At 41.4% G+C, this 12,546-nt stretch overlaps 1 pseudogene; it reads right to left on the reverse strand.

Moving 5' to 3' along the window:
• Positions 1-1,521: 1,521 nt before the first annotated feature.
• Positions 1,522-2,351, reverse strand: LOC122127762 (annotated as a pseudogene).
• Between the last annotated feature and the right edge of the window lie 10,195 nt (positions 2,352-12,546).

Below are 12,546 nucleotides of genomic sequence, written 5' to 3' on the forward strand. Positions count from 1 at the left end.
AGTTCCTGCCAGTACCTATAAGTATTTTTTTAATTATTATTTTGATGGTAAAACTTTATTTACTTTTATAAATACATCGCAAGACAAAATTTTTCAAAAATACTTTCCCCCCCAAAAAATTTAAAAAATAAAGGAAAGCTCGTAATAGGTAGGCAGACTGTCTTGAGACCTCTTTTTGTTGTTAAGGAGAGCTCTCTGCTGTGTAGGGCAGGACAATCGCCACACACCCAACACTGCCATGGGTTTGGCCTTGGGGAGAGAAAAGCCCAGCCTGGACTGAGTGTCCTCTCCTGATCACAGCCATAGTTATACCTTCTAGTAATTATCTAGGATTATCTAGTATGAATCCTATTACAGTTGGGCTATGCTGTATACAATGTTAACCATTGAGAACATATCTCTCTCTCTCTGCATATATGTGTGAATTATAAAGTATGAGTTGGACTTCAAGTTCAACAAACACAAGGTATTCTCTACATGTTCCCAGTGCCCTATGAGGCTCTCTCAACAAGCTGTTCATCTTTCCTGTTTAGATAACATTAAACACCATTGTTTTGTTAGGTCAAGAATAAAGATGAGGGGTGAAAATAAACTTTTGCCTTTAAACAGTTTATTATCCTCAACCCCAAACTAGGAGTTAAATTAGAAAACAATTTGTTGTTGTTGTTGTTGTCTCCAGAGCGATTACTCCATTACTGGTGAGGCCTGTGAGGTGTGGGGTACACTCCCAGCCTCCCCCATGCCCTGCTGGACCACAGCCAAGGCCACCCTGGGCCTTCCACTGGGCTCCATCCTTAAAAAGCTGCCTAATGGAGGGAGGTCAGGAAGATCTGCATTTACAAGTTTCCCAGAATGTGCTAGAACTTTTTTGGGTCAGTTTTATAGAACTTTCTTGGTCAGTTATATTCCACCTCAATCTCTCCAGTATTTTCCAAGCAGATCAAGTCACTTGCAGATAATGAAGAAGCTTTGCGGCCCAGGGGTCCATGGCTTGGAATCAAAGATAGTATCAGGAGGCCCAGGGGTCTCGTGTATGGTAGAGATGTCTAGGTGATTTGAGTTTCTGACCTTCCTGTTCTCCATGAGGCCTGAGCAGTGCGGAGGGCAACGAGGAGGTGTCTTCTACAATAACCACTGAAGTTAGGGAGGCAGAAGGTCAGCTGTTCCAATGGGCAGATGTTGAGAGGTTTCTAGAAGGGGATCAAGTCCGCTGCTTTGGGCAGGAGTATCAGTTATTTTTACAGAAAGCAACAGAGAAATTAATTTTCTTTTCTGACTACTGAAAAGTGGAAAGATGCTCAAGTTTACCATTTAAAGGAACAATAGACATTTCTAAAATCTCTGTCTAAACTTTGGTTTTCTTTAAAAAACACACAAAAAACCAGGTCATCACAAAAAGTAATGTAAGTGGAGGCTGTAGGCATGTACTGTTCTGTCCGTGGCAGTCTTTTGTGTAAAGCAAGGCGTATTGGAGCTCCAATTTTACTGATGCAGTGGGGTTTACTGGCTATGCATGCCGAGTCAGTGCAAGTCGTCCCTGCCCTTGCTGTTGAAGCCTGGGAGGGGCTGACCATACTTGTCCACGCACCAACAGAAGCCCCGCTTTCTGCCTTTGGAGGGGCGACACTGCTTCTTCTTATAAAATCCTTTCTTGTCGCAGTTGGGGATGTGCACACCCCTGGGACTCAGCACATTGGGGAACTTCAGGTGATTCAGGGTGTCTTGCATCTCTCTAAGGAAGGGACCATATTCTATCTCCAGTTTGGACTCCGAGGAGAAGGTCTGGGTGTCCGTGCTCTGGGACTCATAGTCGACTTTGTATTGCTGGCTGTCCTTTGCGTGACCTTTCGTGATGGTGTTCAGCTTCGCGTGAATGGAATGGAACTTGGAGTCAGGCACCCTATGTGTGCTGGGAGGGGCATGGCTCTCCAAGCTCCCCGTGCCTAGGTCCTCCCCTGACTCACTAGCATTTCCTGAGGCAGAGGGCGCCAGCAGCAGGTAGGCACTCAGCCGGCCAGGACGCTGGCATTGGCGCAGAACACGCGGCCATCCAGCAGCGCCTGCAGTGGGCGTGGCTCGGTTGGTGGCAGCTGGCAGCTGAGCCCCTAGCTGCAGAGTTCTGTGTAGACACCTCACGGCTGGCCCTCCCGCAGAGCACATGTCAGGCAGCTGCCACAGCCTGGCTCGCGCACCAGCTCGGCACACGCAGGCACTGCAGTCAGAGGCTCGCTCTGAGCGATCCCATCACAGTGCTCGCATTGCAAGATGGGAACCTCGTCACCGGTGGCCTGAGGAGCAGGGCCAGGGCGGTGAGTAGAGCTGCCCTGAGCGCCGGGCGCCGCCGGAAGCATGGCGCCCATTGCAGGGGCCAACTGGAGTAAGCAGTTACTGGGTCAAGGCACGCAGTGTGAGATTGCAGGATCTGGAGCACAACTACCGGTGCTCGGCGTGCAGCTGTCCAGCTTCCACCTCAGTACCTATAAGTTCTAATGTCATCCTTTTTCTGTCTTATAGTAGTTTGGCTGATTTTAATGTAGTTAATCCATTTTGAGTTGATGTTAGTGCAAGCAGAGATCCACTTCCAGTTTTCTGCCTATTGATGTCCAGTTTTCCCAACACCAATAGTTGAAGAGGCTATGATGTCTGTGTATGTGGTGTGTGTGTGTGTGTGTGTGTGTGTGTGTGTGTGTGTCTGTGTCTGTGTCTGTGTCTGTGTCTGTGTCTGTGTCTGTGTGTGTCGGTCGTGGGGCTTGAACTCTCGGCCTCGGAGCTACCCCTCAGCATTTCATCTCCAGGCTAGTACTTGAACCACAGTTCCACTTCCCATTTTCTTGTGGTTTATTGGAGCTAAGAGTCTCATCAACTTCCCTGGCCCTGCTGGCTTTCAACAACCATTCTCAGATCTCAGCCTTCTGATTAGCTAGATTAAAGGCATGAGCCACAGTCACCCGGCAAGGCTATGTTTTTTCCACATTACATCTTTCACTCTTTTGTCGAATATCAGATGATTGTAAGTATGTAGTTTTATTTCTGGGTCTTTTCATCTTTTTTAATACGTTTTTTTTTGTAAAAATAATGTACAAAGGGATTGCAGTTACATAAGGTAGGTAATGAGTTCATTTCCTCTCAAGCATTGATACTTCCTCCTTTGTTTTTCCCCTACCATCCCTACCCTTCCACCTCCACAACTACTCCTTTCGATCCCTCCTTCCCACTCCCTGCCTAAATTGTAAAGTTCGTTTTTGAACATAGTGTCTTGATCTCATTGTTAAAATGGGTCAAACTGTATCCCTAGTTAAGCATTTGGTTTTTTCCCTTCACCTCCCAAAGCTAGAGAAATGTACATACAAGATACAGGGCACCAACATCAAAGAAAAAAAAACAGCACATAAATTAGGTTACAAGATTGGGTGGAAGAATGATGACTGTTGACTTAATTTAATAAGTATTCTATAGTGTTTAATGGTAAGGTTTATTAACTCAAAGGGGGAGAAAAAACATTCAGAATAGTGGAATGTGGCTACTACTCATTTGATGTGTGTGGATAGAGTATGATTAATAAAAATATATCTATTAATTCCCAGTGGTAGACTGCTATGCTAACTGGGAGGAGACTTTGGTAATGCCAGGGGTTTGAATACTGGTAATGAAGCAGAATATGAGGGGAGAGCATTTGCTAAAGATGTAACTTCCTAGGCTCATACTAAATACATTGAAGTAGAATGCTAAGTGATGATCGACTGAGCACCAAATTTTATTTGTTGACTTTTTGTTTTGTGAAGTCCAGGGATTTGAACCTAGAGCATGGGTGCTGTCCTTTAATTTTTTCTCAAGGCTAGTGCTCTACCAGTTGAACCACAGCTTCAAGTCCATAATTTTTGTGGTTAATTGGAGATGAGTCTTTCCAAATTTCCTCTTTGGGCTTGCTTCAAACGTGATCCTCAGGTATCAGCCTCCCGAGTAGCTCGCATTCCAGTTGTGAGCCACCAGAACCTGGCTAGAATCACATTTTAAAAGTGTTCTCTAGGTGAATCAGATGTGTCTAGGTACTATGTGAGCATTTTGGTTACAGTGGGTTATGTCAGATTTAGAATAACATCAGAATTTTTCTTCTTGTAACTCGCAGCATCCAATATCTATATAATTTATTCAGATATTCAGGTCTGATCTTCTTTTCTTCATTGTACCTTTTTATTCTTACTTCACAAGCAAGCACATCAGTGATGTTTTCCTTTTCTGAAGCAAGTTACATCCTTTCCCATCAATGAGGGATGTACTTGCTGCTCTTACTGCCTGGAGTACCTGCTTCTAGTTAATTGCATGGATGATGGCTCTCAGGTTAACTATCTCCTCCTCAGGAATATCTCCTCACATAACCGCTGTGAAGTTGTTGCCACAAAACTACCAATGTCATGTCTCTGATTTATAAAAATTATCATTATGATTTCTGGTTTTCTTTTCAGCATGAAATTGATGAGGAGAGAGCCACATTCACTTGTTTCTCCAACACCTATAATAGTGCCTGGTCCTTAGTGCTCAGGAGCCTTGCATAGGGATCAGCCTTCTCCAGCTCAATTTATCTTAGCTTCTGGTCAAGACAGCACTTGAAGCTGATGTCTGGTGGCTAGCAGTCATTCCCTCTCATTCTTTGTGCCTTTCTGTGTTGCTGAGTCCACCTCAGAGCAAGATCAGTGCCTGACACCTATTTGCTGCTATGGAAAGATGGCTATGACATCATACAAGTTATGGGCATTGTTTTGTGAAACTGTGTGCAGAGACGCATCTCCACACAAGTTCTCCAAGGCAAGTGTCTCCCATGCCCAGGAGTCCATTCCACAACTCAGCATCCTAACTATCACCTATTCCCTAATGCACTCAGTGTATATTCCCATTTCCATTAAAAAAAGAAAATTCAATTATGCCTTTGATGATTTGTCATTGAATTACTGAAACAAAGTATATAATTTTGGGGCTAGGAAGGTGGCTTAGTGGTAGAGTGCTTGCCTTGCATGCATGAGGCTCTGAGTTCGATTCCTCAGAACCACATAAGCAAAAAGAAAATAAGCTGGAAGTGGCCCTGTGGCTCAAGTGGTAGAGCGCTAGCCTTGAGCTGAAGAGCTGATGGATAGCACCCAGGCCCAGAGTTCAAGCTGACAACCGGACCCCAAAAAAAGTATATAATTTTATGTATTTGTAAGTCTTTGTCCATCTCTCTTGAGCCCTTGGCATATTTCTATGTGTTTGCAGCTTGGGAAGGGAAATAAGGTTTAATTCAGGATAGTCAAAAACATTTTGGGAGGGAATGCCAACTTTCCATCTGATGTTCTACAGATGGCCATCTTGTCACAGGAACTGAGTAGACTGTCATAGCATAAGAGGCTTGTCCTGATTTCTACTGACTTTCCTCTGGGGTCACAGAGTGTGATCCTACTGCATACGTGTCGCTTGGCTACACTCGAGGGACCAGGTCTTCTCTGAAAATCTAGTGGCATGGGGGTAAGAGAAACTAAAACTCAGAACCCAGCTTCCCACATCACTAGGATTACAGGCCTGAGTCTCATATACTAACTCATAACTGCCTTTTTATACATCGTGTAGCCTGTTTCATTATATTCACCTCATAGACAGATATACAAATATATGTTTATATTTATCCATCTATTTATAATCAGTGTTATATCTAGAAACACAAAAATATATATTCATATAATTATAATCAAAGTTATATTACCACTTTCCCCAATAATATTTTGCACTAATATTATGTGAAAAAATACTTAAGATTGAAAAAGTTAAAAGCCCTTGTAGTATGAAAAATCATTTTTGATCTTATATATCATATAATATACTGTATAAAATGTAATGAATATAACATGTATTTCCATATAACTGATTTAATTGCTTCTTGATTTTGTGTTTGTCGATCTATATAAGCCTTCTTTCTTCTATTGATGATGGCTTATACTTTCCAGTGTCGATATTTCTTATGTATTTTGTCAAATATATTCTGCCCTAAGTAGAATTTTTATGTTAATGGAGCCAAATTTTTCTTCAATATTTCCCAAAGCACAATGAATATGTATATAGAATTGAACTCACTGTTGGAAGAAAGTCCCACATACCACTATAAGTATTGTAGCATTTGTCCCAATTGACAGAACAGCTTTCTAGGTCATCTGATCTGGTATGTCCTAGATCTTTTGTAGCCACCTTATCACCCCATGCAGGCATGGCCTGGCTTCCTTGCAACTCCCTGTGCATTTAACCATTCCCTTTATATCCAGTAGGCTCTCTTGATCATCCCACTGTCACTCTGTTTTCCCACACACAGAACACATGTGCATGGTGCTTTACATTGTAGGTTGAAAAAAAAACACATTTAAGGCTCATGAATTATATAATATAACATAAATACTGACATTTTAATAACGTTAGAAAAATAACTAGAATGATCATTTTACAACAATCAGGACCAAAAAGAAATATAACGATTTTCTAAAGAAGGGGGGAAGCAATCTCTAAATCTGGATTGTCTTCTAAGTTGGCTTCAGACACAAATTCTGCCTCAGAGTCCTCAAAAGGATCTACTTCCTCATTAAAGGCAGTATTTTCTTCCCGAGTCTAGGGAGGGACAGATCTTATTTCTCAATTGGAAATTGGATCCCCAGCATAAGGACAGATTGGTCTGGATATTCTGTGAGGACAGATTCCCTTTCCTCAACTGAATCTAGACTTTGAACCTAACTTATTGGTTTTCTTGAACATAGACAGGGGTCATTTTCCATTAGCACATATTTACCCTGCACTACAGGACCAAAACATTTTTTACTGGTTTGGATGTGATCTAGGTGAATTGTGAACATCAATGGAAGACATTCTGGATCATCTTCTTCCTTGGTGGTATGTGCAGGTACACCTATATCACATGTGGAGTTCAGAACCAGTGGGATATCCACAGGACTCAAAACCTAGTTGGGCCTTTCTACACATTGAAAAAAGTCTCTATGTTCACATACTTTCTGGAGTCCAGTTTTGGCTTCCAATCTCCATCAGTCACCATAGGCGACATCACTGATGGGTTCTTTATCTGGAGTTCAGCAGGAAGTTCTCTGCAGTGACACAAACATAAGAATGTAAATAGGTACAGGAGTCTTAGAGTAGACTCTAGAAGTTAAAGTGTGACTAAACTATGAGGATTTAGTAGGAGAAGCTGTAGAACTTGAGTTTGGGCTGAACACTGATGAGAAGGTAGGGTGTTTCTAATGAGTGGTTATGTCCAAGTTCTTTTAAAAAGGGAACAGACATTACCCAGCATAGAACATCCATAAAAGAACATTTTGCCAAGCTGGGTAGTACAAAGGGCTCTTGGCAAAGCAGGCCCATCCCTTGAGACCTAGGTTCCATCCCTACTCAAAAGCTCTAAGGCATCTAAACAAGGACTATTTACTCTTTTCCTTGGTCTCACGGGTCATGCATTGCTCCAGCTGGTCCAGAAGAATATGTAAGCAGAACAGCAAGTCTGAAGAGGGCATGTTGAGCTTGTCATACTGTGTAAGTTTTTTCAGGATGTCAAGTTTCTTGTGCTCATAAAAATCATCAAGGTAGAAGTCCTTCAAAATAGTTAAGATGGAACAATTGATACTGTGGGCAGATTGGTGACAAGGAAAATGAGAGTCTGCCCTCTCCATCCTGAGCCTTCTACCATAGACCCTTTGTGGCAGGACTAGAATGCTGGGAAGTGGGAAGAGACTCCTGGAAGCAGAATTCTCCTCACAACCCACTTCTAGAAATTTCTAATGCAACCCTCCAAAATTCTCCCTGTGATGGGCAGAGAAAGTTGTTTCCCCACTGTGTCTGACTTGCTACACACAACCCTCCCTGTCATCGAGGGATTTTGATCCATGCTGGCCTGGTCATAAACGGAAAACCCTGTAATAAAAATGGCTACAGCAGCGCTGAGCACAGGTGGCTCATGCATGTAATCTTAGCTACTCAGGAGGCTGAGATCTGAAGAGCCCAGTTCAAAGCAACTCTAGGCAGGAAAGTGTGTGAGACTCCTATCTCAATAATCCACTAGAAAACTAGAAGTGGCACTGTGGCTGAAACAGTAGAGCACTCGCCTTGAGCTGAAGAGTGCAGGGACAGTGTAGAGGTGCAGAGTTCAAACCACATGACCAACAAAAACAAAAGTGACTAAAGCGAAAAGAGCAGGTGTATGGCTCATTTTGTAGAGCACCTACCTAAAATTCATGAAGCCCTGAGTTTAATTGCTAAGATTGAAAGGAGGAAAGAATATGAAGGAATGGATGGAAGAAAAGAAGGAAGGGAGGAATTTTGATATAACCAAATACTGGAAAGATGTGAAGTATTAAAGGTATCACAAGTATTTTATATGAAAAGATAGATTGTTCACTAAAAGGCAAATTATAAAATGTGGAATTCAGGCTAAAATACATGTACAGTTTTGTTTTTCTGTAAAGTGATACTTACGTGCCTCTTTAGTTTAAAAGTAGTAAATGAGTTTGAAAAATGGAGGAGTTGTTAGAAATGAATCATTATATCTTATCACTTTTTCTGCTACATTCACCACCTACAAAATTGGAACAATGTTCATCATTTTAATTATTAATGTATTAATTTAATCTTTCATCTTTAGTGTATAGTCTATTGTGCACATCGTTTGTTTGAACTCTTTTGTTTGTTTGTTTTTTGTCCATGATGGGTCCTGAACTCTGGGTCTGGGCACTGTCCCTCAGCTCTTCACCTCAAGGATATCACTTTACCATTTGAACCACAGTGCCACTTCTGGCTTTTCTGCTTATGTTGTACTGAGAAATCGAACCCAAAGGTTCATACATGCAAGGCAAGCACTCTACCACTTAGCCACCTTCCCAGCCCTGAAATCTTTATTTTTTCCTTCAGACATAGGCTTGAATACAGGGCATGGGTGCTGTCCCAGAGCTTCTTTGCTCAAGTTTAGCACTCTGCCATACAAGATTAAACCATAGTGCCATTTCTTGTTTTTTAGTGGTTAATTGGAAATAGCAGTCTCATGGGAACTTTTCTGCCCAAGAATGGCTTTGAACCAACATCCTCATTTCTCAGCCTCCTGAGAAGGTAGGATTACAGGCGTGAGCCACCTGTACCCTTGTGCTCATTTATTTTCTTTTAAATGTTATATAAGTTTAGTTCCCCCACCCAAATACGTGCAAAATGAGATGCAAATTGGCTTTAAATAAACCACTAGTTGAGGATGCTGAAATTACAAATGATGGCAAATTGTTTTTAACAATTTTTAATATGAGAAGCTTGAACTGAGGGCCTGATTGAAATCCCTATTCTCTTGTGCTCAAGGCTATCACTCTACTAGTTTGGCCCACAGGGCCCTTTTAGTTTCTTGGTAACCAGTTAATGAGATAATAGTCTCACAGACCTTCTTACCCAGGCTGTTATTAATCCTCGATTATCAGATCTCAGCCACCTGAGTTGTTATGATTACAGGCATGAGAAACTGTCACCAGTTTTTTAAAAAGCAACAACAGATTACTTTAGAGGAGGATGGAGGAGAAGAAGCTAGAGGCTAAACAAGCTCTCACATAGAAAATAGTTGTAGTGTTCCACTGAAGAGTCCTAGGTCAGAGAATGACCAAGTGTGCCATCACAGTACAGTTTGGCCAGAGAGGGAAAATCCAGGCAAGGAGACAGATCTGAGCACTTGCCATTAGCTGCAGCTGTGGTGGTGGCGGCAACGGCAGCAGCCTAGCCGCCAAAAGAACAACACAGAGTCTGGGACAATGGTGCCAGACACAGCAGGTGACCGGATTCTACTTAAAACCAGAAAGAACTGATAAGTAGCAGATACTTCATCCTGCTTATCACAGACCAGAGACAACCCAGGAACCAAGACTCCAGCGTGAGTAGAATCCTGACATACTCACTCCTTCTTAGGGAACAGAGGAGGGAAGGCCACCCTTACCATCCTCACCCCCGGAGACCTCCATATTTGATATTGAAAAGGCCCAGCTGAGCAGCAAGCTCCAACTCAGGCCTTGGAAAAAAAACAAAAGAGTCATTTAGGAGGTCTCAGGCACCTGACCTGACCTGCCAGGCTCAGCTCCTCTCTGGGAAAAGTCACCCAGCCCAGGCAGACAAAGCTCTGCCCTGAGGGGAGTGACTTTCTTCACTGGGTAAACAGAGCCAGAGGCTGCCCCTCCCTACAGCAGCCTAGACAATCAAATGAAATTCAGTAAACATAAACCCTGAGAATGGCTCTAGGCTGGGCTCTGTGAGTGTCTCAGAAGTTACCCCTCAGGGAAAAGCTGCAATTTGCTGAAAGGCCTCAATTCTACCCAGAACATAGCCTCATCACAGCATCTTCAAATTAGAGGAAACAGCCATCTCCCTCTTTTGTGAAACTCAAAGCAGATCTCCCTCTCATTGAACTATACTGGGAGGAGGATCACAAAATCCTGATCATTTTTCTGCCTGCTCCCACAAATTGACTTAAGAAACCAATCAAGCAACAGGCAAACCAAACACCACAAGCAGACTAAAGACTCCACCAAGAGACTGGTTACAGACACAGGGAGATACAGGATCTTCACATCTACTTCCCCCCCCCCCCCCCGCAAAAAAAAAGAACTCTTTTTGGTACCTTTTTTAATTTTTAGTTTTTAAAAAAAATTGTTTTCTATTAATTTTTTTTCCCCTCCTAATTTTTATTTTAGGTGTATGTGTGTGTGAGTGTGCTTTGTTTAAATGTCTACTGACCTTTTGGTCCTTTTATCTTTTTTTTTCTTTTTCATTCTTTTCATTTTTCTTCTGTTTCCTTGTTTTTGTGTGACTTATTTGCTGTTCTGCTCATCTTCAGATATATGCCCATTGTCAAATATTAGACCTTACCCCCATTGTATACACATTAATCAAGAATTTATTACTCAAAGCAAAACGTCTTAGCCTTAAATTCTGTAATAGCAGTATTATCTCTTTAGGCCTATATAATTTTTGAGAATTTTTATTTTTTAGTTTTTCATGTCTCCTTTCTATCCCTCCCCTCTTCTCATCGTATCTTTTTCTTCTCTCAATATCACCTTAAACTTAGATAATTTTTAAGATTCATTTATTAAACTTAAATATTTGTTTTTCCCATTTTTTCTTGTCCTTTTTTCTCTCTCCTACTATTCTGTCCAATCCATTTCCGTCTTTGAGATTAGAACTTGGTTAAATTCACTCTCCTTTTACCTCTCTACATTCTTCTAATCCTATTTTTCCTCACATTTGTCCCTAAATATAATAATTTCTGGTTTGCCAAATTCGTCCTTGCTGTTGTTAGCCCATTAATCCATAGTTGTTTGATGTTGAATAGATTGTATCTGTTGAACTTGATTATATCTGTGTCCTTTTGCCTGTGCAACTGCAGGACTTTGGTTGATGCATGCCTTCAAAAAGTATTCTAGCAGAAAACTTTCATATCAAATGGGCAGAACAAGCCAGAAAAACACAAGAAAAATGAAAGTCCTGGTATCTCAATTCCCACTCATGATAACCAGTATTCCAGAGGAGAGTTCCCCAAAAGCTCAACAAATATTACTTGGAAACATGGTGAATGAACAGATAGAAAACCTGCAAAGGACTCAGTGTGAACATGATAGGGAGAGAGAGGAAGCAAACCAAAGATCAATACAGTAATCTCATGACCATGAGGAAGCTACTCAAAGATTGATACAGAAATGCATGAATAGGTTGAGAACACTCAAAGAGAAATAAAGGAATTGTGTGAGCAGGCTGAGAACCATCATAGAATTATAGGAATTGCATGAGCAGGCTGAAAACAGACAAAGAGAATGTCAGGAATTGCATGAACAAGCTGAGAACAGTCAAAGAGAACTACAGGAATTGCATGAAAATGAGGAAGCTAATCAAAGAGTAACACTGGAATTGCAAGGGAGGGACAAGAATAAACAAAGTTCAATAGAGGCATTCATGGAATCCATAAACAGACAGTTGAAAGAATTCAGGAAGACGACAAAGGGAATGCTGAATGGAACCCAACAGAAGGAATGGGAGTATAAGGAAACCATAACCAAACAACTAAGTGATTTGAGAATAAGAACTGAACACCAAATTAAGGAAGTAAAGAAGTCCATTCAAGATCTAAAACAAAGCTCCAACAAAGAATTTGAAGTAATCAAAACCAAACAATTAGAAGGAAAATGAATAAAAAACAAAGAAGAAAGTCTTGACAGTAGGTTAGACCATGCAGAAGATCGAATCTCGGTAAATGAAGACAGCCTAGATATTATACAGAAACAATGTACAACTATCCATGACAAATCCAGAAATATGATAGATATATTCAGCAATTGGAAGACACCATCAGAAGGCCTAATCTGAGAATAATGGGTGTAGAGTAGCACCTAGAAACAGAAGATAATGGTCTAGGAAATTTGTTTAACAGGATCCTAGCAGAGAAATTCCCAAACATGCAAAAGGATAGGCCTATTCAGATACAAGAAACGTTTAGAGCCCCAAATAGACCAGACGAGA

Source organism: Dipodomys spectabilis, unplaced genomic scaffold (genome assembly GCF_019054845.1).
Source record: "Dipodomys spectabilis isolate Male_0828 unplaced genomic scaffold, ASM1905484v1 ptg000310l, whole genome shotgun sequence".
Classification (NCBI taxonomy): domain Eukaryota; kingdom Metazoa; phylum Chordata; class Mammalia; order Rodentia; family Heteromyidae; genus Dipodomys; species Dipodomys spectabilis.